The sequence below is a fragment of the Mercenaria mercenaria genome, chromosome 4, assembly GCF_021730395.1.
Source record: "Mercenaria mercenaria strain notata chromosome 4, MADL_Memer_1, whole genome shotgun sequence".
Classification (NCBI taxonomy): Eukaryota; Metazoa; Mollusca; class Bivalvia; order Venerida; family Veneridae; genus Mercenaria; species Mercenaria mercenaria.
In genome coordinates this window covers 66,451,931-66,477,498 of record NC_069364.1, presented here as the reverse complement: position 1 = coordinate 66,477,498, position 25,568 = coordinate 66,451,931, and the positions used below count along the sequence as shown (strand labels likewise).

At 35.8% G+C, this 25,568-nt stretch overlaps 1 long non-coding RNA gene across 1 annotated transcript; it reads right to left on the bottom strand.

Moving 5' to 3' along the window:
• Nucleotides 1-1,020: 1,020 nt before the first annotated feature.
• Nucleotides 1,021-25,548, bottom strand: LOC128556420 (uncharacterized). The gene is made up of 7 exons (XR_008370641.1): nucleotides 24,708-25,548; nucleotides 20,915-21,005; nucleotides 19,949-20,094; nucleotides 16,777-16,876; nucleotides 15,804-15,978; nucleotides 7,803-7,887; nucleotides 1,021-6,388 (listed from the first exon to the last, which is right to left on the bottom strand). It is a non-coding gene; the product is annotated as an uncharacterized LOC128556420 (long non-coding RNA).
• Nucleotides 25,549-25,568: the final 20 nt, after the last annotated feature.

The following is a 25,568-nucleotide window of genomic DNA, read 5'->3' as shown; positions in this document are numbered from 1 at the left end:
CAGTAAATCGTGCAAAAATCTGCACATTATGGTATCCACCTTGTAGCTATAGGTCACTACTCCAGTTATGACATAGAAACTGATTGAGGTGAGGTGTGTTGCACATTACATTACCTTTTATGAACAGAATCAGTCAAACTGAGCATGCTATTATTCAAACTTGGTTGCATTCGAAAATTCCAAAAGTAATGCTTTTAGCTTGATTACACATTTTGTTCCATTTGGTAAATTGTGATTATCCTGTAAAAGAGCATAACACTCAGCTGCTATCAATAAATAATAGTTGTCTTTTAGTGGTATCAGTTTTCATCTTTGGAATAATTCTGGCAATTAAGAAGACAAAAAGCTGTTTTGATATCTTTAGTGTGTAAATAAGTATGTAGATGTATCAAACATGCTATAATCTCAACTAAAATGTCTTTACAAATGATGAGGCAAAGTTGTTGGTACTGGTATAAGCTCCCAAAACTGTGTGACTGCCACACTAAATATGGATTTCTCTGTGTAAACTTCACGAGAATCATTTTGACAATTCTAGTTTTGGCAATTATAAGATGTGCCATTAAGGTGGTTAACTACTTTCCTCACAAATTTCGGCACCATCTGAGATCATGATGATTTTCAGTATGCGCCATTTGAAAGGGGATGCATTTCATTTCATGTATACCAAATATCATCAAAATCTGAGATGGTGCAGACATTTTGTGAGGAAAGTAGCGAGCCACGTTAAGTTATAAACTCATATCTCACAAACATCAGTACTTAGTCTTCTTTTACAAAATAATTATAAACAGAAGCATATTTTTATTCATTCAGATAGAAGGAAATTATATATCCAGCAGAATAATTTCAGAAGTGAAATGTTCTGTGCAGTGCATAACCAATCTGGACTATTTAAATTACTGGTACCGTTATTAAAATAAGCTTCTGCTATGAACTCTTTTGTTTCCAATTCCTCTTATATGTAAAATACTAGATCAACTATATTTGCATTATTTGATGGACCCTATAATATGATATCAATAGCTTGATATATCTAAGGTAGTGGGCCCTTAATGACAACTGGCAATTTCCGTCCGATTACGTATTTTCTGATATGCTATTTTGGTATTCTTTGGCCATAGTAAAACAAAACAATTTTTCCCCCCCCAAAAATGCACTGAGAAAATATATACTTGAACGGAAAATTCCAATTTTCATTATGGGTCCTTTATACTTTGAAAAATATGATTTGTCATATTTGAATGTTTTATAAATCATGCAACATCAAATTTGGAAGTAAAGTTTAGGTCCCTAAAATATCTCTGTCAGTTCACAACTAAATTTTTATAAAGGATCTGGAAAAAGACTAGTGTCTCTTTAGCAGTCAAATGTCTGCAATCTACAAAAATGCAAAATAAAGGCTGTATTTTTTTTATTTCAAAGAAAGAAGCACAAATTTCCATTGAGGTACATGATATATCATTTAAGAAAAAAATTCATTGTGTATTTTGTGCAGTGTATTCTATAAGAAAACATGGATTGTCCAGTTATGGATACACATGGGCTATTATGGTAGATTTGATAGAAAAGGAACATTTCAGCACAATTTTACAGCAAAAATTGGTAACAAAAAGCCTAAATGGGCAGAAGTCACTCACCTGTGAAGAGCAGTTACCTTTAGACCTTACTGTGCATTAATCATCACATGTGGGCACTTGGATAAAACTACCAACCTTTTGTAAGCCAAGAGTTCTATGCGCCATCACATGAAGAATTCTATGTCCCAAGTGAGGCATGCACCCACAGCGGTGAGTGCCAAGTGATTCAAATTCAGTGACCATAAACACTCGGCCATGGAGGCCCACATATTTGCAAGAGAATCGTCTAATGATGCTACAAACCAAGTATGATGAAGTCCCACTAAGTAGTTCCTGGGAAGAAGTTGTTTACAGGTATTTCTATTTAAAGCTCTTTTGGCCCTAGACTAGCTCCTAGACTATGATATGTATTTTTTTCTTAATTTTTGTTTTTAAAACTGTGAATGTAGCCAGTCTATATCCAGTATCATAATTGTAATATAACAATCAGTTCTGTGAGAAAAAATATCTAAAATAGACTGGCTTTTGTCACTATTACACAGAATAAAAGAAAAATTACAAAAGCATAAATTCTGTGTAGAAGTTTTGATTATCAGTCTAATGGCTAGTCTGTATTGGCCCCTACGAGGGACAGAGTGCCCCCATTATTAACAAGATTGCGTGAGAGCCTTATAATGATACTGAAGACCAAGATTAATGAAGATCTATAAAGGGGTAAATGACAAGAAGCGGTTCACAAGTTTTTCTACATTTAGCTCTAATGGTCCCTAGAACAAGGTCTAGTGTCCCCACTTTATATATAAATTTGGCAAAGGACCTAACAGTGATACTACAGACCAAGTCTGATGAAGATCAAACCAGTTCTGACCTCATGTAACCCAGTTTTAAACTTACTCTAGATTTCTCAAAGAAAAACAATCTCAGACATTCTATGATTTGACCTAGTGACCTAGTCTTTCACCACAGGTAATCTGACCAAGTTTCATTAAGACTGGGCTAAAACTGTGACCTCTAATGTGTTAACAGTCAAACTGTTGATGATTGGACCATGCACCAACAACAACAGACACAGGGTGATCACAACAGCACATTTTGACCACTTTGTGCTCAGAAGAGCTAACAAGAGGGCCAAGATGGCCATATGTCGCTCACTTGAGTAACACACAATAACAATGTAAACATGTTTTACCTAGTGATTTGATAGAGACAAATATTCTGACCAATTTTCATTAAGACTGGACCAAAAAATGTGCCCTCTTGAGTGTAAACAAGCTTATTCTTCGAGTTGACCTGAAGACCTAGTTTTTAACCCTACATGACCTAGATAAAAATTCATTCGATATTCCATACAGACAAACATTCTGACCAAGTTTCATGCACATCAAATGAACAAGAGTGTTAACAAGCTTTTCCTTTGATTTGACCTGGTGACTTAGTTTTTGAACCCATTAGTTAGCTTAGAATTCATCAAGATAAACATTGTGACAAAGTTTCAAGAAGATAGGCTCATAAATGTTGCTTCAACAGTGTTAACAAGCACTTCATTTGATTTGACCAGGTGACCTAGTTTTTGACCCCACATGACCCAGATTCAAAACTGGCCTAGAAATCATCAAGATAAACAATCTGACCAAGTTTCATGAAGATAGGGTCATAAATATGGCCTCTAGGTTGTTAACAAGCTTTTCCTATGATTTGACCTGATGACCTAGTTTTTGACCCAACATGACCCAGTTTTAATCCAGGCCTAGAGATCATCAAGATAATCATTCTGTGCAAGTTTATATCAAATCAAAGCACAAATGAAACCTTTATGGCTGAAAGTGCCAAAATAGAAACTCTGGAACCCATGATGGGATCTGGCCAGTTTTCGAAAGGAACCCAGATATTTTGCTAATACAAGTTGTGTGCAAGTTTGATTAAAGTTGATTGTAAAATGTGGTCTCTATCGTGTTTACATGAAATTGTGAACGAAAGACCAGGACAAAATGCGATCACAAAAGCTTACCCTGTCACTATGTGACAGGTGAGCTAAAAATATGACAAGACAGATACAAACATTTGTTTTCATCCCAAAGCAAGCCAAAAATAAAATATATGTTTTTAAATATGGGCCAGACAAAGTCTTTCAGCTTTTTGAGTTATGAAATACCAGTTGCTGTATCATATTGTGAAGAAAAGTGGTACATGTTATTCTTACATATCAATATTTGTATTGCAAAATATGAAAGTCAGACAAGACAAGTATTACATCTAATACTATCCCTGAAAACCTTAACAAAATGGTATAACTTACATTTGGTTCTCAAAAATAAAGAACATTCAAAATAAATATATAAAGAACTGTTAAATCAAACAATGGCATGTATTCTAATCATTTTACAAATACACTATCTGAAACATTATTAAATATCTTATATGTCAATAAGGTAACATGACAAAATAAAATTTGATCAAACTGAACTATATTTTCCATATTTTAATATATTACAAAAATTAATTTGGTGATTTAATAACTATGAAAACACTTTTTTTTGCAAAAGGTGTCCTCTTTGATAAAATTTGCACAAAGTAAGAAATAATAATTCCTGTTAATTCCACCCAATATAAAATTTAAGGACCTTAATCAAATTATTGGATTTAGGCTCAGCCTTTTTACGGTTTTGTCCAATAATAGAGGGTAATGTCCTCTTGCCGTATGCAGAATATTTATATATAAATAAAAATATTTTTATGGACTATTTATTTTCTCTTTAACATTTACCCTGCTAAATTTCTAAAACAGACTTGTCTATCGCTCAATTATGGCAGTACCATTTATTATAAGGGGTGTTCGCTGAAAATTTACTGACTGCAGGTTTGTGCATGCTGATCTTGGTCGTAAAGGCAGAGTCACTTGCCTCAAGCAGGCTAAAGGTTAAATATTTTAAAATACCTTCATCATATATCATTCTAAAAACCTCTGAGGTAATAGGATTTTTTTTAAAGATCTTCAAAATATCTTTATTTAATTTGTATAAAATATCAGAAATTGATTTTTATGAAATCATGTGTTTTTGTTATGTTTGTTGTTTCTTTTTTTTAATTAAATATTTTGAATAAATAGAAAGCAATGGTTTCAATATTTCAGAATGGTATCTTTCAAGAAATGAAATGAGCTTCTCAATTCAAACCGATAACAAAAAGTGTGACTGTCTTTTTGTTACGATCAAATGGCCTCGGCAATTAGCATGTCACCGTCTGTCAATTTTGTAATTCACAGTTTCATCTCAGTTAAAGATAATACTTTATCTTTAATTAGTATCATACTATTTGTGATTTTTTTACATTTCTTTCTTCAAAATACTATTAAATTTGTATGAAGTAAATTTTGTTTGAAAGAAAAATAAACCACTCAATCTTTTATGGAAAGTAGCGGCAATCTTAGATTTTAACGTTGGCAGTAAGCGCAAAGAGTAGTTTCCCTTTACCAAAATGGCAAAAACTGTAACCTAAACAAACTTGTTTTGAAGCTGGAAAATTGTGTACCTGTGTATAATAATCACCCCCGATTTGGGGTGGTCCCGGGGGGTAAAAAAACTGCACATAATACATGGGTATCTACGGTAGTTTGTTTCAGATTGAAATATCTTTCATGAGTGAACACTAGATGCATTATTTTCACAAGTGGCATAGCAACAAGTGAAAATGTAAGATATGGTGTTCACGAATGGAAGATATTTTGATTTAACATGTAAAATAAACAATTCATTTCATGTTTTGACTACCGATAAATTTAAATTCACCCATTTTATAGTTTCTTACCACTGAAAAATGTACATTTTCCACTGTGAAAATACCAAATATATTTCATTCTAATATTATAGAGAAATCAATGAAAAACATGTAACAAATAGCTGTTAACCCTTATAATGCTGGACACGATTGATTCTTATAATGCTGGACACAATTGATTCTGCCTTTGCCAGTGTAGATCATGATCAGCCTGCACATCTGTCTACACTGGTCGCCATTCAGTCAATATCTTTTTTGGTAAGCACCCCTTTTAACAGTTAATGGTACTGTCCAAATTGAAAGATTAACAAGTTTATTATAGAAATTTAGCAGGGTAATGGTTTATACAAATACAATATTTGTATTTATATCTTTCCTTAGGCAAAGTATATTTGTCATTTCTATTCTTATCTTTGTTGGATCTTGGTTGGGCAACTATGATAGGAAAACACCTCTAATAAAAATTAACTTCTATTGAGTGCTAAATGTTAGATATTACATCAAATGTTTAAGTTTTAAAAACAACTGATTAACCACCTTTAAGTTTGAAGGTTAATGGTGCTTTAAACTATTTCAATTTTCTTATGTACAAGAAGGTCATGTGACCAAAAAATAATACAATCATATGAAAAATTCTCCTTTTATAATTCTAAATTCTAAACATGATACAGTCACTTCTACAGTAAATTCCAAAAACCTGTCAACAACAAAACCTAAAGTTTCTTTGCTTTTTAATAAAAACTTGTTGTCAATAGAATTATTTCCTATACTTTGATAATAATTTATTATGTTTTCCATAAGATACAAAAGCAGGAAAAAGCCTCTGATTGAAACAATATACATGCAGTCTACAGTCACAATCATATTTAAACTTAAATCTTGGGACAAATTCCAAGATCTGCCAATGTTCTCTCTAGACTTGAGACTCTGCAACTGTCACCATACTTTGAATGGATCTGTAATGTTGACAACTTGTCTGCTCCAGAGGTTCTATATTAAGAATGAATATTGGTTTTCCTGCTGCCAAAATTTACCTGGAAAAGAATGGTATGAAGAATATGAAATACTACAAATTTGTGCTTTTTTGCCTTTTTGCTGTTTTGTGGAGACAATCTTGAAATTCACAAAAGTTATATACCCATGTAGAATAAGGATTTCACAGTTGATCTTTTTTAGTGAAGTAAGAAACATATTTCTTGCAATATAAACAAAAAATATTTCATTATTTATTTGGCTGAAAAAAATAAATAAATGAACTTACAACAGATATAAGTCATTTTAAAGAATGAAATGTCAGTAAATCTGCTAAAAAATCTTCCATATAAGTATTTTAAATGATATTTTTAACACAAATGATGGCAGAAAACAAATGTAGAACTATTCAGATATGTCATTTAGGAGGATCTTGTTGCAAGTACAAGCTTTCATTTCATATATGCTGTAAGTTTTTGAAGAAAAAAAAAAACATCAGTAAAAGATGAATGCTCATGAAGTGAAATGCCCTTACCCGTGACCTTGACCTTGAAGGAACAAACCTGGGGCCCATTTCACAAAAGTTTTCAAGTTTCATCCTATTATTAACCTTTAGCCTGCTGGTGGCAAGTGATTTTGCCTTTGCAACAAGTGCAGACCAAGATTAGCTTGCACATCTCTGCAGTCTGATCATAGTCTAAACTGTTCCCTATTCAGTCAGTAGATTTTCAGTTAACACCCCTTCAAATAATATATGGTACTGCCAAAATTGGATGATAGAACAATCCATTTTAGAAATTTAGCAGGTTAAAGTTCTCTCCTACATATGGACTTTGAAAATACATTTCTGCCAAAGTGTATAACTTATATCATGTTATTTCAATCATAAGACAAATCTATCTTACTTTAGTTCAGCTCAGCTTTTAACAATAGCTGAAGAGTAAAAATGAATCTACTTAACCCTTACCATGCTAAATTTCTATAATGGACTGGTCCATCTTTCAATTTGGTAAGTAGCATTTATCATTTGAAGGGGAGTTTACTAAAAATTTACTGACTGGATAGCAAACAGTGCAGACCATGATCAGACTGCACGGATGTGCAGGCTGATCTTGGTCTGCGCTGGTCGCAAAGGCAGAATCATCTGCCGCCAGCAGCCTAAGGGTTAAAATGATGTTCATGAAACATCTTACTCCTAAGTTCTTTGTCCTAAGTAGATTTTGTGAAAGAGGTCCCAGAATCTTAAGCATGGCACAACACCTCATCATGTTCAATATTACTGTAAAGTTTCAGTAAAATCCCTTGCAAAGTTTAAACGTTATAGCTCAGTAACCAGTGTTTAGTACAAATGAACTTGATAACTTATATACATATTGCCAGTGTGATTATATGTAGGCATCTTTTAGGTCTTTAGTTCCTTTTGTAATGGAGAAATACCTTTAGTAACAAAAAGTAAACTGTCATTTTCTTACTCACAACTGCTACAACTGGTTCCATTACAATATCACTGAAGTGTTATTTCTGGTTTCAATAGGCCACCAAAATTTGGGCATGACAGAACCTGCAAAATGTAATATGCTTGATGTGTATGTGAAAACTTACAGCATTTCTACAGCATGTGGAAAAACAAAAGAGTTGAGCATTTTTAAAAAAGTATGTATATAAATTGTGTAGTGGTCTAGTGATCAACAAGAGTTTGAAAACTAATATGCCTCCCTTTGGGAGGCATAAAAAGAATACTGAAAATGGTTTTTGCAGAGAGGATACTATATTCAACTTAACTTAAATAAAATGTTCAAAATCAAATCAATGTGTACCATTAACCCTTATCATGCTGGACATGACTGATACTGCCTTTGCAACCAGGGTAAATCATGGATGAGCAGGCTAATCAAGATCTGCACTGTTCATCATTCAGTCAGTATCTTTTTGTTAAGGACCCCTTTTCACAGTTAATGGTACTGTCCAAATTGAATGATGGGCAAGTTCATTATAGAAATTTAGCAGGGTAAGAGTTAACTAAGTTTTCATATCACAGTTAGTGTATCAGTTATTCCAGACTGTTTTCATAATTCTTGACTTGTTTTACTTTCAAAGTAAATGTGACTTTTGGAAACCCTTGTTAATTATAATGCCATTAAAAGTTTAACATTCAAATGCTTACACTGAATGGTATAAATGGTGACGAGCTGAGAAATCAAATATGGTGTCCACGATGGATGCATAAAATGGAACAGAAACAATTTTCTTAAAATAAGGCCTGATGATAAAATGCTCTGTTGGCCTAAGTATATAAATTATATTGTAGCATATGACAGCATATATTTCATGCCTTGAAAAACATTTAAACTGTCACATCTAATGGTAAACAGGAGGGCCATAATGGCCCTAAATCAATCAATTGACTTTCACTGCTTGCCCGATCAGTTTTGATTAATGGTCACACAAGGAAAAAATCTGTGACATTATTTTGAAATAAGGCCAGTGTTTTAAGACAAGATGATTTTTATAAAAAAAATCTCAACAAATTAATTAGGTGAGGAAAATATGTGTATGTGTTGGGGTTGCAGTGAGGAATGATGGGGGGATGTTGATTTGATATTAAGAGACAATATCAAGAGACAGATAATAAACTAAAATTAAATTTTCTTTCTGATCGGTGGAAAGAGAGGGGGTTGGTTTGTGTGTGTGAATGTGTGTGTAGGGGTGGGGGGATAAAATAAAGTGTTCAGCAGGGACATGACATCACTTAAGGAACCCTGCTCTGAAGTTATTTTTTAAATCAGGCCAGCAGTTTCAGAGAAGATTTTCAAAAGTTTCTATATAGCCATATACTGTGAAATCATTTAAATTCGCTGACATGAAATTTCGCACAAACGTGAAAAAGGACTGTTTCGTGCGGGCTTTAATTTGCGAATTTTCAATTTTAGTAATAAAAAAATATAATTAAAACATAATAATAGCGCGGTCTTAAATTCGCGCATCGGTTCTAGCGCAAAACACGCGAAAATTCGTCCTACGCGAATAAAAATGATTTCACAGTAGGGAAAACTAGCCCTGAAGGAATTTGAGGTCACCCTGGGGACATTTCTGTTAACATATTTAAAATTGGGAAAGCTGTTTTTGAGAAAACATGTTTGAAGTTGGTAAGGCTGTTTAAGAGTAAAAGTAAAGAACAACTTGCAAGTGTTACATCTTATGTTTGATAGAAACAATTACAGTAAGCTAAAAATGTAAGTTAAATTAATTATTTTGATCCCATGAGTTTCATGTACCATTTATATACAATGAAGGTATCTAGTATTATTGACAGTTCTTTGTAGTGTTTTACCCTGGGAACTAAAATTTAATGTTCCCATTCAATAACAAGTCTCTTGCTCCAATTTGTAGAAGTGTTTTTTGTAGAGTTGATAGCATCATACAATGTAGTGTGTCACTGTCTGAGATAATTCAGATATACATGTTAGTGCTACTTTGATTCTTACTTTGTGAAGACAACCATTCAAACACTTGGAAGTAGAAGAAGTTGTAAAAATTTAGTTTTTTGTTCTCCAAAGAAATGACAGTCTTTTGTTAAAAAGGCCACATGTCCTATTTTAATAAATTTAGGAGTGGACCTGATGCTACAGACCAAGTTTGATGAAGATCATCAAATGGTTCATAAGAAGTTGTTTAAAAGGTACTTCTATTTTTAGCTTTAAGGGCCCCTGGAAGGGATCAAGCTCACCCATTTGAACAAATCTGAGGGAGGAACTTGCAATGATGCAACAGATCAGATCAAATGAAGATCCATCAAGCGGTTTATGAAAAGAAGTTGTATAAAGGTATTTCTATTATTAGCTTTAGTGGTCCCTGAAAGGAGCTAAACACCATTTTTTAAACAGACTTTGAAGAGGACCTTAAAATAATGCTAAAGGTCAAGTTTGATGACAATCCATCAAGCATTCACGAGAAGAAGTTGTTTAAAGTATTTCTATTTTTAGCTCTAGAGGTACTTAAAAGGTGCCAAGCTGAAACATTTAAACAAACTTGAAAAAGGATCATGCCAAAATGCTGCTGACCAAGTCTGGTGCAATTCTGACCAGTATTTTCCAAAAAGATGTCATATGATGAAACGTATGGCTTGACAACGAACAGTGAGCAATCACAATAGCTCACCCAAACCACTTCATTCTCAGGTGAGCTAATAAATGCTAAGTAGAATATGACAATATTAAGTAAAACATTGCACAGAAAATAAAATGCATTTATTCATGATCTGTTTAAACATTGTACTCCTTTTTACTTTTGTGGCGGCCATCTTTTAAGTCTACTTAAACTTTTTCAGCTTGCCATCATTTATGCCAATTTATGCCAGCATCCTGATAAATTCTAAACATTTACATAAATTTTGGTATAAATCATGCTATCAATGTTCACTTTTCTAAATGGCCGGACTGTTACCCTAAGCAATAACAAACTACACTGTACATAAATGTGAACATAATGTTGTTATCTTCAGTACAATTCCTGCATTTTTGTGTAAGTACAAGAAGAAACAAGTCGTAAGTATTATCAAATCTACAAGTTGTAGACTACAACACAGAGCTGGATTCAAATTGCTGGTCATTTCATTTGTTAAGTTTGATATTAACATTTACCAGTATTTATGACATCCAGTCAGCAAAAACTTCATCATAAAGTCAGGCAACGTCTCAAATCTGTTCCTGGGAATGTTTTATATTGGTCGTAAAGGCAAAATTAATCGTGTCCAGCGTCCAGTATGATAAGGGTTAAATGAAAACTATACCATCGAGAAAATTTGATATTTTCAATATTAAACTTACTCAGCTGTTCATTAGAAATGATATACACTTGTCAACTTCTTTACTTCTGTGCACTGAAGATTGGCTGCCTTCTTGCTACCAGCTTTACCTGTGTACTGCTATAAATCTGTGATCTTTTTGCTGCCATCCTTAACTACGTGTACTGCTATGAAGCTCTGTGACCTTCTTGCTTACCTTTGTCAACTGCTAATAAGCCTGAATACCTTGCTGCAATACATTTCCCTATGTCCACAGCCATGAAGCTCAGTGATCTTGCTGCCACATTTCCCTGTGTCCACAGCTATGAAGCTCAGTGATCTTGCTGCCAGCTTTCCTTTTGTCCACAGCCATGAAGCTCAGTGATCTTGCTGCCAGCTATCCCTGTGTCCACAGCCATGAAGCTCAGTGATCTTGCTGCCACATTTCCCTGCGTCCACAGCCACGAAGCTCAGTGATCTTGCTGCCAGCTTTCCTTGTGTCCAAAGCCATAAAGCTCAGTGACTCCCTGCCAGCTTTCTCTGTGTCCACAACCATGAAGTTCAGTGATCTTCCTGCCAGCTGCCCGTGTCCACAGCCATGAAGCTGAGTTATCTTGCTGCCAGCTTTCCATGTGTTCACAGCCATGAAGCTCAGTGATCTTGCTGCAAGCTTTCCATGTTTCTGCAACCATGAAGCTAAATGATCTTGCTGCCAGCTTTCCCAGTGTCCACAGCCATGAAGCTCAGTGATCTTGCTGCCAGCTTTCCCTTTGTCCACAACCATGAATCTCAGTGATCTTGCTGCCAGCTTTCCCTTTGTCCACAACCATGAAGCTCAGTGATCTTGCTGCAAGCTTTCCCTGTGTCCACAACCATGAAGCTCAGTGATCTTGCTTCCAGCTTTCCATGTGTCCACAACCATGAAGCTCAGTGATCTTGCTGCAAGCTTTCCGTGTGTCCACAACCATGAAGCTCAGTGATCTTGCTGCCAGCTTTCAATGTGTCCACAGCCGTGAAGCTCAGTGATCTTGCTGCCAGCTTTCCATGTGTCCACAACCATGAAGCTCAGTGATCTTGCTGCTAGCTTTCCCTGTGTCCACAAACATGAAGCTAAGTGATCTTGCTGCTAGCTTTCCCTTTGTCCAAAGTCAGTGATATCCTGCTGCCAGTTTTTCATGTGAACACTGCAATGAAGCTTGGTGACTTCTTACTGATATTATTGCATGTCTGCACTGTCATGAAGTGCTGCCAATCTTACATGTGTGCTCTACCAAGAAGCTTTGTGATTCCTTACTTAGTTGTGTGCACTGCCATGAAGCTCTGTGACCACTTTGCTAACAGCCTTACCTGTTTGACCTGCCATTAAGCTTGGTAACATTCTTGCTTCCAGCTTTACCTTTTTGCACTTCCATGAAGCTTGGTGACCCTGCAGTCAGCTTTACCCGAGTGCATTGCCATGAAGTTCAGTGACCTTGATGCCAGCATTACCTCAGTGCACTGCCATGGAGCTTAGTGACCTTCTGGCTACCAGTTTTACCTGAGTGATCTGCTTTGGATTTTAGTGACATTCTTGCTACCAACCTTATCTTTGTGGACCACCATGGATCTCTGTGATCTTCATGCTACAAACACTACTTGTGTGCACCACCATGGATCTCTGTGATCTTCATGCTACAAAGACTACCTGTGTGTACTGCCATGAATCTCTGTGATCTTCATGCTACAAACACTACCTGTGTGCACTGCCATGGATCTCTGTGATCTTCATGCTACAAACACTACCTGTGTGCACTGCCATGGATCTCTGTGACCTTCATGCTACAAACACTGTGTGCACTGCCATGAATCTCTGTGATCTTCATGCTATAAACACTACATATGTGCACTGCCATGGATCTCTGTGACCTTCATGCTACAAACACTGTGTGCACTGCCATGAATCTCTGTGATCTTCATGCTACAAACCCTACCTGTGTGCACTGCCATGGATCTCTGTGACCTTCATGCTACAAACACTACCTGTATGCACTGCCATGGATCTCTGTGATCTTCATACTACAAACACTACCTGTGTGCACTGCCATGGATCTCTGTGATCTTCACGCTACAAACACTACCAGTGTGATTTGCTGTGAAGCTCTCACCTTCTTGCTACCATCTTTATAATGCAGAGCAGACACATTTTGATTGACCAACATAAGAAACTTACCCTTTCTCTCCCACCCAGTTAAATGCCATTTAATGTTAGGAAATGGCAGGATACTAGAGCTACACTAAAGATGGTCCATATCCCCACCTAAAAGTCTTGTTTGAAATGTTTATAATAGTCATAAGTAACACTAATTTCATAATTTAACCATTACCCTTCTAAATTTCTATAATGAATTTGTCCATCTTTCAATTTGAACAGTACGAATAACTGTTAAAAGGGGTGCATACCAAAAAGATACTGACTGTATGGATGTGCAAGCTGATCAAGGTCTATACTTGTCGCATTGTCTATTGTGTCCAGCATGATAAGAGTTAAAATACTACTCACTACCTTTTATGTTCTATGTGACAGAACTAGTTAAATGGAATTCCTTTCAGTGGAATAAAAGTTTACCGCTTTAATCATACGATGGCCATGATGGCATTATATAGCTCACCTGACTTAAATGGGTACATCATTTTCTTTGTTGGTGACCTCTACACAATACTACATATCACATATCAAAGCTTTAGGCCTTCAGGTTTCAGATTTTTAGTTTTTTTTTATATTAGTCTATAAGTGAACCCCAAGACAAGGGCAATTTTAAGCACAAAGGCATAATTTGAATAAATTTAGAGAAGGACTACTATACAAAGCTGCATGCCAAATATGTCAGTTCAAAGGCCTTATTTGTACTCTGCTGAGGCTAAAGGTACAAATATACATACAAGAGGGCCAAGATGGCCCTAGGTCGCTCACCTAAGAAACACACCATAACAGTGTAAAAACATGTTTGACCTTGTGATTTCATGGAAACAAATATTCTGACCAATTTTCATTAAGATTGACCCAAAAAATTGGTCTCTTGCGATAAAACCAGCATTTTCTTAGATATGACCTAGTTTTTGACCCTCGATAACCCATGTTCAAACTCGACCTAGATTTTATCAAGGCAATCATTCTGACCAAAATTCATGAAGATCAATTGAAAAATACAGCCTCTATCACATACACAAGTTTTTTCTTTGATTTGACCAAGTGACCTCTTTTTGACCTCAGATGACCCATATTCAAACTCGACCTAGATTTCATTAAGGCAATCATCCCGACCAAATTTCATAAAAATCAATTGAAAAAAACAGTCTCTATCGCATACACAAGATTTTTCTTTAATTTGACCTAGTGACCTAGTTTTTGACCTTAGATAACCCATATTCAAACTCGACCTAGATTTCATCAAGGCAATCACTCTGACCAAATTTCATGAAGATCAATTGAAAAATACATCCTCTATTGCATACACAATGTTTTTCTTCGATTTGACCTAGTGACCTAGTTTTTGACCCCAGATGACCCATTTTTGAACTCGGCCTAGATTTTATCAAGGTAATCATTCTGGCTAAATTTCATGAAGATCAGTTGAAAAATACAGCCTCTATTGCATACACAAGGTTTTTCTTTGACTTGACCTAGTGACCTAGTTTTTGACCCCATATGACCCATTTTCGAACTTGGTCTAAATTTCATCATGGTAATCATTATGACCAAAATTCATGAAGATCAATTGAAAAATACAGCCTCTATCTCCTACACAAGGTTTTTCCTTGATTTGACCTAGTGACCTAGTTTTTGATCCCAGATGACCCATTTTCGAACTCGGCCTAGATTTTATCAAGGTAATCATTCTGACCAATATTCATGAAGATTAATTGAAAAATACAGCCTCTATCGCATACACAAGGTTTTTCTTTGATTTGACCTAGTGACCTAGTTTTTGACCCGAGATGACCCATTTTCGAAATCGGCCTAGATTTCATCAAGGTTATCATTCTGACCAATACTCATGAAGAATAATTGAAAAATACCGCCTCTATCGCATACACAAGGTTTTTCTTTGATTTGACCTAGTGACCTAGTTTTTGACCCGAGATGACCCATTTTCAAACTCGGCCTAGATTTTATCAAGGCAATCATTCTGACCAATATTCATGAAGATCAATTAAAAAATACAGCCTCTATCGCATACACAAGGTTTTTCCTTGATTTGACCTAGTGACCTAGTTTTTGACCCGAGATGACCCATTTTCGAACTCGGCCTAGATTTCATCAAGGTTATCATTCTGACCAATATTCATGAAGATTAATTGAAAAATACAGCCTCTATCGCATACACAAGGTTTTTCTTTGATTTGACCTAGTGACCTAGTTTTTGACCTGAAATGACCCATTTTCGAACTCGGCCTAGATTTCATCAAGGTTATCATTCTGACCAATATTCATGAAGATTAACTGAAAAATACAGCCTCTATCGCATACACAAGCTAAATGACGACAGACGACAGACTATGGACGACGGACGCCGGACATCAAGCGATCAGAAAAACTCACCTGAGCATTGCTCAGGTGAGCTAAAAATGTAATCAATTGAAAAATAAAAGAGCTAAATAATGATAATAATACAATTATTTAAAAACATAAATAGAAAAGTTTGAGTAGTAAACACCTTCATTAGAGCACTAACATCCTTCCAAAGTTTTCTCATTTTTGACTTCACTCCCTCTTTGTCCCTCTCCAACCATATATAGCCTGTACACTGAAGGTATCTCCTGTGTGGATACCAAGTCCAACAAGGATCAATTACTGTTCACACTCAGGTCTGTTCCATACCAATGAGATACCTGAAATATAAAGCAGATGCTATTTATCATATGGATAGTGCTGGTTGCTAAATCTTTCACTTCTGTCAAAGTTACAAATGTAACTCATCACAAACATCAAGGTCTAAGGTGATGAAACACGAGTTCAGAGACCAGTCTCAGAATGAAGGCTTGCCCTTGGTCAATTCAAAAATTGTGATCAAAAACAACCAATCACATTCTGTACTTTTGAAAATGGTAACCAACATCTTTTTTCTTTTTGGTTTCTGTAGGATACTACAGTTTCATATCATTAGTTATGTTTTTTTTTATTTTGTTGGGTTTAACACTAAACTGACACAATTATAGGTCTTATGGCGACTTTCCAGCTTTTGATGGAAGGAAGACCCCAGGTACCCCTCCAAGCATTATCTCATCACAGGGGGGCACATGGGTAGAACCACTGACCTCCTGTAAGCCAGTTAGATTGCTTCCTCACATGAAGGAGTGTGGTTCAAACCCACATCTTCGTGTGACAAGTAGTTCAGCCAATGACATTAACCACTCAGCCCCTTCATATCATTAGTATAAACCGACTGTACATAAGGGATAATAATTACTGTTAAGCAAATTAACTGACCATGTTTTCCTGAACATTTGTTAATTGATTAAACTGCAAGTCCTCACATAGCCTGACTAAAATGACCGAGTCGGGCAGGTCAACCCTTTACTAAATATTTTGCTCATGGTCAAACAAATAGTCTCTAAGGGTATAATCAAAACTGTTCTGTAAGAAAGTTTTTCCCAAATCAATACATGTGAAACATGTAAACTCCTCACCCTGTATCCATACAGGTTTCCATCCTGTGTTTTCAGTGGTACCCAGGGGAGGTCACCTGTATTTCTGTAGAATTCAAGATGACTGGTGTAGCAGAAGGTGCTAAAAACAGTACAGAAATATTACAACTATAAGACAACAAGCTACAACAACATGAATTTCTAAATTTATCCCTGTCCCATTAATCAGACTTATCAGACTTATAAGCTGTATAAGATCCTGATATAGACTATACATCAGTCTAAAATTCTCCAAAAGTGCTAGTATGATCTTCTTGAATCTTTAAAATATTTTTAAAAATGTCAAATTTATGGCCAAAATTGTATTTGTCCAATTGTAAAACTTGGTCAAAATCATCATTTAAACAAGAGGGCCATGATGGCCCTATATCGCTCACCAGAGTTGATCTGGCCTACTGACCTAGTTTTTGATCCCACATAAGCCAGTTTCGAATTTAACCTAGAGATCATCAAGACAAACATTCTGACCAAGTTTCATAAAGATTGAGTCACAACTGTAGCCTTTAGAATGTTCACAAACTTTACCTTTGATTTGACTGGGTGATCTAGATTTTGACCCCACATGATCCAGATTTGAACTTGACCTAGAAATCATCAAGACAAACATTCTGATCAAATTTCATACTTGACCTAGAAATCATAAAGACAAACATTCTGATCAAATTTAATAAAGATCAAGTCACAACTGAGGCCTCTAGAGTGTTCACAAGCTTTTTCTTTGATTTGACAGAGTGACCTAGTTTTTGACCCCACATGACCAGATTCAAACTTGACCTAGAGATCATCAAGACAAACAGTCTGATCAAATTTGATAATGATTGAGTCACAAGTGTGGCCTCTAGAGTGTTCGCAAGCTAATCCTTTGATCTAGCCTAGTGATCTAGTTTTTTACCCCAAATGACCAAGATTCAAACTTGACCTAAAAATCATTAGGAATAACATTCTGACCCAGTTTCTTAAAGATTGAGTCAAAAATGTGGCCCCTAAAGTGTACACAAGCTTTTCCGATGATTTGACCAGGTGAGCTAGTTTTTGGTAACACATGACCCAGATTCAAACCTGACCTAGAAATCATCAAGACAAACATTCTCATCAAATTTCATAAAGATTGAATCACAAATGTGGCCTCTAAAGTGTTCACAAGCTTTTTCTTTGATCTGACTGGGTGACCTAGTTTTTGACCCCACATGACCCAGATTCAAACTTGATCTAGAAATCATCAAGACAAACATTCTGATCAAAGTTCATAAAGATTGAGTCACAAATGTGGCCTCTAGAGTGTTCACAAGCTAATCCTTTGATTTAGCCTAATGACCTAGTTTTTGACCCCACATGACCCAGTTTTAAACTTGACCTAGAAATCATCAAGAAAAACATTCTGACCCAGTTTCTTAAAGATTGGGTCACAAATGTGGCCTCTAAAGTGTTCACAAGCTTTTCCTTTGATTTGACCGGGTGACCTATTTTTGACCCCGCATGACCCAGATTTGAACTTGACCTAGAAATCATCAAGACAAACATTCTGACCAAGTTTCATAAACACTGAGCCACAACTGTGGCCTGTAAAGTGTTCACAAACTTTTCCTTTGATTTGACCGGGTGACCTAGTTTTTGACCCAACATGACCCAGATTCAAACTTGACCCAGAAATCATCAAGACTAACACTCTGACCAAGTTTCATAAAGATTGGGTCAAAAATGTGGCCTCAAGAGTGTTCACAAGCTTTTCCTTTGATCTGGTCTACTGACCTAGTTTTGAACTCCACATGACCCAGTTTCAAACTTGACCTAGAGATCATCAAGACTAACATTCTGACCAAGTTTCATAATGATTGAGTCACAAATGTGGCCTCTAGTGTGTTCACAAGGCAAATGTTGACGGACGCCGGACAATGACCAGTCAAAATAGCTCACCTTGAGAACTTTGTGCTCTAGTGAGCTAAAAAACATCTTTTAGAAATATTTTACAATTTTTGCACCAGAGTGTTGCTTTCATGCTTGTAAGATATCCTGAAAGTTTAATAACAGTCCATTTACAAATAAAGTCAGAACACACTTTTTTTAAAAACATTGGGGTAAACAAGAGCTGTCAGTGGACAGCGCGCTCGACTTTTCTCAGTGCTTGATAGTATAATATAAGCTATGAGTAAAACTTTAACATTACAATAAGCATATTCTAAGTCGAAAAGGGGCCAAAAGTCAGTCAAAATGCTTGATAGAGTTGCCTCCTCCTTTTTACAGACTGGGGTCATGATGGTAAACAAGTATGCAAAATATGAAAGCAATATCTCAATTGACTTTGAAAATATTTGGGGTGGTACGCAAACTTTAACATTACAATAAGCATATTCTGTCGAAAAGGGGCCATAATTCAGTCAAAATGCTTGTTAGAGTTGCCTCCTCCTATTTACAGCCTGGGGTCATGATGGTAAACAAGTATGCAAAATATTTGGGGCGGTACGCAAACTTTAACATTTATTCTGTCGAAAAGGGGCCATAATTCAATCAAAATGCTTGATAAAGTTGCCTCCTCCTTTTTACAGACTGGGGTCATGATGGTAACCAAGTATGCAAAATATCAAAGCAATATCTCAATTGACTTTGAAAATATTTAGGGTGGTACGCAAACTTCAACATTTATGTGACGCTCACGCTAACGCTATTCTTCGAAATGGCTGAAATTGGAAACAGAAAATATCATTACTCCATCAGAATTGTTTCCCGACAACAAATTCAAAACAGGAAAATATTAGTAAAACTGATGGATGCTACCCGATATACGATTACTGCATTATGAAAGAACAAAGTTTGAATTCGTAGACATATCTAAATTGTTTTAGTTGTGAAACTTTCAAACAAGTTTCTTAGAAGGCCGGCATGTGGTTGCTAAGAAGTATGCACAAGATATGTGTCTCTCCTCTTGGGAGTGAAGCTTCCTATGAAGTTTTGCTGTTAAAAAGAAACTTCTTTTCACTTTTATGTTTTGCATTAATAAAATAACAGTGTATACACATTATAGCACTTGTGTCAAAATTAAAATATTTGGATAGCAGAAGCCTATAAAATATTATTGCCTGCTATGTCTTGATTACCATTTGCAGATTACTGTTGTCATGGCTACTGTTTCTGCAACTGCTAAGTATAGAAAACCTACCTCCGAGATGACCTTGACTGATGATGTAGTGAGGCTCTCTACTTTCACATGTCTGGGGGCTCCTTCTGGATCTATATATCACACGATCTCAGTCACACTGTGAATTGGTCTAAATATCACTGCTGCAGAAACTCTGAATACATATTCTGAAATAGGACATAATCTGTAAATATTAAAAGATATATCATACTGAATTTCTGATACATGAAAATGTCAAGTCAGGAATCAATATGGCAACATACCAAACAATACCTCATTATATTTTGAGCAAGAAATAGCATACAGAACAAACACAACTCTCAAAAGAATGTGCAAAATGTTAAACCTTACCCTGCTATATTTCTATAATGAACTTGTCCATCTTTCAGTCTGGACAGTACCATTAACTGTTAAATGGAGTGCTTACCAAAAAAGATACAGACTGAATGGTGAACAGTGCAGAAATTGATCAGACTGCACAGATGTGAAGGCTGATCATGATCTACACTGGCTGCAAAGGCAGAATCAATCATGTCCAATATAAAGGTTAAAATGTCATTTTCAAAGTATTCCAAGGCCATGTTTGTGGGCATTTTTAAGAACAAGAAACATGGAAATTCCATCAAAACCATCACCCCAACATGTTCTGTTTAAAAAGGGTCATGTTCTGTTATACATATCTGACTGCATCCAATCATCCTATTCAAAAGTACAGATACAAAAAACTTAGGTGTTTCATTGCCAAATGTCAGACCAAATTTGATGAAGACCCCTACAGGAATTCATCAGAAGGAGTTGCTTAAAGTTATTTCTAGTTTTAGTTCTTGAAGAACCCACAAGGCGCCATGTACCCTTACCTGATCAAACTTGAGAGAGGACTTATTTGATGCTACAGACCAAGTCAAGAGCAACATATATGTACCTGCAGTTTGAAAGTAGTTACATCATATGTCTGAATAAAATATTTTAATAAACTCAATCTTTTACCTCTGTCTAATATGTGTGTTCTTATCAAAGTCCCGATATGGAACAGATCTGTCTCATGTACAGGCCTACATTTTCAGATCTATTACTGCATCTGCAATATTCAAGACAAAGATAAGATACAAGAGAAACTACATTCAAAGCTTCAAATGATCAACAAATAACATACATCTGAGACCACTGGCACCAGATCAGAAAGAAAATGCCTCCGTACGTGTTATACCCTACCCCTAGGTATTCTATAAGAACCATGGTCATGAACGGGAAAATATACTAACCCATTTCAATCGCGTATTTCATACCTAAAACACGCAGTTCAGTAAATGTGTACTATTGATATTAAACAAGCTGTAATTTATCTTCCGTTGTGTACCGGTCACATAGAAAGAGTCATTTTAAAATTTTCAGCTCTAGCAACCCCTCCAAGCTGAACCATTTGAAGAAACTTAAAGAGCTGTCAATAAGGATGCCAATGGCCAATTTTGGCAAAAAAACCATCAAGTAGTGCAAGAGAAGTCATATAAATGTGTTTTCTTTGTATTTTTAGCTAAAGCTGCCATAGAAAAAGGGTCAAATAAAATCTTTGAATAAATTTGGGAGAGATCCATGCCTGGATGCTAAAGCCAAAGTTTTGTGAAGATCCATCAAGCATTTCATGTGAAAAAGTTGTTTAAGATTTTGCAATTTTTAGAGAGCGCCATACAAGGATGTTACTGACAACTTTTGGTAAAGATCCATAAAGTGGTTAATGAGTAAAGTTGTTTCAATTTTTTAAGGTTTACTTCTACTTACAGCTCTGGTGGCCGTTTAAAGGGGTCAAGTGGTTCTACTTGAAGAAACTTGAGAAAGGGACATAGAAGAGTGCTACAAACAATCTCTGATGAAAATCCATCAACTAATTCATTAGAAAAAGTCATTTAAACATTTCTCTAATTTTAGCTAGAGCTGGCAGTCCCTTATCATGCTTATAGAGGCAAAAGTAACCATTTTAACAAATTCGAGAGAGGTCCATCTAGAGACGCTACAGATCATGTTTAATAACAAGAGCTGTTGGAGGACTATTCAACAGCCTTGTCGATTGAATGAATAAGAAAGTCGAAAAAGGGGCATAATTTAGTAAAAAAAGCAAAATAGGGTTATGGAACCTGCATAGTGCTTATCAGCTCATGACAGTGGACACGTGTATGAAGTTTCAATCCATTCCCGTAAGTGGGTACTGAGATATCAGCTTACATATAAGAATTTAACCAAAAACTCCTAAGTTGAAAAAGGGGCATAATTTTGTAAAATGCAAAGTTGAGTTATTGACCCTTTGCACTGCATGTCATATCATGACAGTGAACAAGTGTGTTAAGTTTCAATCCTTTCCCATTAGTGGATACTGAGATACCAGCTTACATACAAAAACTTAACCAAAAATGTTGAAAAAGGGGCATAATTTTGTTAAAAAGCAAAATAGAGTTATGGGACCTACTTTGTGCATGTCATATCATGACAGTGAACAAGTGTGTGAAGTTTCAATCCATTCCCATTAGTGAGTACTGAGATACCAGCTTACATACAAAACCTTAACCAAAAATTTCTAAGTCAAAAAAGGGGCATAATTTTGTTAAAAAGCAAAACAGAGTTATGAAACCTGTGCAATGAAAGTCAGTTTATCACACTGAATAAGTGCGTGAAGTTTCAATCCATTCCCACAAGTGGTTACTGAGATACCAGCTTACATACAAAACCTTAACCAAAAATTTCTAAGTCAAAAAAGGGGCATAATTTTGTAAAAAAGCAAAATAGAGTTATGGAACCTGTGCAATGTAAGTCAGTTTATCACAGTGAATAAGTGTGTGAAGTTTCAATCCATTCCCACAAGTGGTTGCTGAGATACCAGCTTACATACAAAAACTTAACCAAATCGGGACGCGGACACCGACGCATGGGCGAGTCCAATAGCTCTACTATTCTATGAAATTATGAAACCACCATACAATGATGTTACAAATCAAGTTTAGTAAAGATCTATCAAGTGGTTATAAAAAGTGTTGCAAGTATTTTTTCTATCTTAAGCTTAGAATATGGGGACTATAGTCTTAAAGATATTCAATTTCATGTTATACACAAGTTATATATAGCAGAATTGTGCCACGGTTTATTGGTTCCTATGTTTACTGAATCAAAAGGAAAATCTCTGCCTTATAGTGATCTATATTTACAGTCTAACCTGTACTAACGGTCACCTCCGATCAGCGGTCACCTCTGTTCAGCGGCCATTTTATGACGCCCCCGATGGATTTTCCTCTATTTTATCACTTTATTCAGCGGCCACCTGCCGTCCGCGGCCAGCGGCCACCGAAATTGCCTCCCGACCGCCGTATTTGACCCCTTTCAGCGGCCATTTTTCTTCTAAAACCAATTATTTTTAGGCAATAATTGCCGAAGATACCCGATTTTGAAAAGCACGTGGTTGCTAAGTTTCGCGTGACTTCACCACAAGAACGACAAAATGACATGAGCTTCTCAATTAAAACTGATAACCAAGGGTGTAATCCCCTTTTGTTATGATCAAATGGCCAGTAATAATCGGTAATTAGCGTGTCACCTCAAGTCAATTTTGTTGTTCACAGTTTGACCTCGGTTAAAGATAACACTCGATAACTAATTAGTAGCATAGTATTTGTGATTTTTTTAATACTTCTGTCATGAAAATACTATTAAATTTATACGAAATTAATTGTGTTTGAAAAAAAAATATAAACCACTCTTATCTTTAACGGAACGTAACGGCAATCTTAGATTTAGCGTAGACAATAAGCGCCGAGAGTAGCTTCCCTTACCAAAATGGCGAAAATTGTAAACCAACTTGTTCTGAAGTTGGAAAATTGTCTGTAACAATTTTTGTGGTAAAAAAAAAACATGCCGGAGTTTTAGATTGCTAAGAAGACCATTCGTACTGCGAAGGCAAATGCACGTCATTGTATTCTGGTAACATAATAATGGAAAACCCAAAAAGAAATGGGCCTAAAGGCTATAGACTGGTCAGAAGTCTGAAAAATACATATACTGGCTGCACCTCCGATCGGCGGTCAACTGGCTTAAGCGGCCAAATTGTTTGCTTCCCTTGGCTGGCTGCTTAAGACAGGTTAGACTGTATACACAGTTTCAAGAAGATCCATCAAATGGGGTTACTTTCTTTTATGGACACTGATCAATTTTAAAACAACGTATGGCAATAACTGAGCAGATACTGAAGAGATCTTGCTGAAAGATGTGCAAGTACCACTGGCGTACAGTGATCTATATTTGTAAAAAATTTCATGAACATCTATCGAAGGAATACTTTGTTATATAAGAATTTATGGTAAAACAATTAAAGGGCAATAACTCTAGTTACTGAAGCGATCCTGACAAAATTTGTGCATGCACCACCATCCTGTAGTGATCTACATTTGTATACAGTTTCATGAAGATCTATCTATAGTTTACTTAGATATAGTCAAAAATCTGTTGTTTTTACTGAGGCAAGGGGAAAAACTCTTTGTTTTTTTAGTTCAAGCAGGGTAGTACTAAACATAGCAAGTTCATGTTCTATTTAATAATTAGAACAGGTTTGGCGATTCTAGCTAAAATACTTTTTGAATAATAAGCATTTTTAATTTTGCATGGACAAAGCCAATATCCCTCAGACTTCGGCACAGAGAAAAACATGTTTGATGGCGCAAAAAGGCACAATGTGGCTTCCTTTTTCTCTTTCATCTCAGGCAAAGAACCAAGCAAGCCACATTCTAATTTCTTCTTAAATTACCTTGGAAGAAATCTCATCAAGACATCACCATCACCTGTTGCAGCAGCGCCACCTACATCATTATCAGCATAACTTCCTGCACAAGCAACAGGAGAATTTCCAACACATCTACTAGTTCAAAATACAAAAAATCATCATCAAAATATATCAGATTTACAAACATTTTAATCATCAAAAGACCTAAACTTAAACAAATATACTAATTTTTCAGGATGAGGTCTTAAGAGTAAAAAAGTCTGTTACCACTGATACATTTATTTGTCAATAACGTTTAAGTATTCTGGTTGAAATTAAGAAATAATGTATAGAACAAGAGCTGTCCGTAAGACAGCCAATGTTGGACTATTCGAATTATTGTCCCAGAAGCAGGAAAATGTTACCCTAAATGTAAAAATATCTATAGAGTTTCAATCCAGTATCAGCATTAGTTTTAGAGATAGTAACTTGCATGCAAAACTTTAACCAGAAGTTTTAAGCTCAAAAGGAGACATAATTTGACCAAAATGCATGTCAGAGTTATGGGACTTGATGCAATCAGCAAGTTTTATAACCCTGAAGGCACATGTGAAGTTTAAATTTAATATCTGCATTTGTTCTGCAGACAGTAACTTGCACGCAAAACTTTAACCAGAATTTTCTAAGTCCAAAAGGGGGCATAATTTGGCCAAAATACATGTCAGAGTTATGGGAATTGATCCAGTGAGGTTGGTAATTGATCTAGAAAAATAAAAAATAAGTTTCAAATCTATATGCCTTTAAGTAATAGCTGTATGTACTTGCACACAAAACTTTAACCAGGATTTTCGAAGTCCAAAAGGGGGCATAATTTGGCCAAAATGCAGGTCAGAGTTATGGGACTTG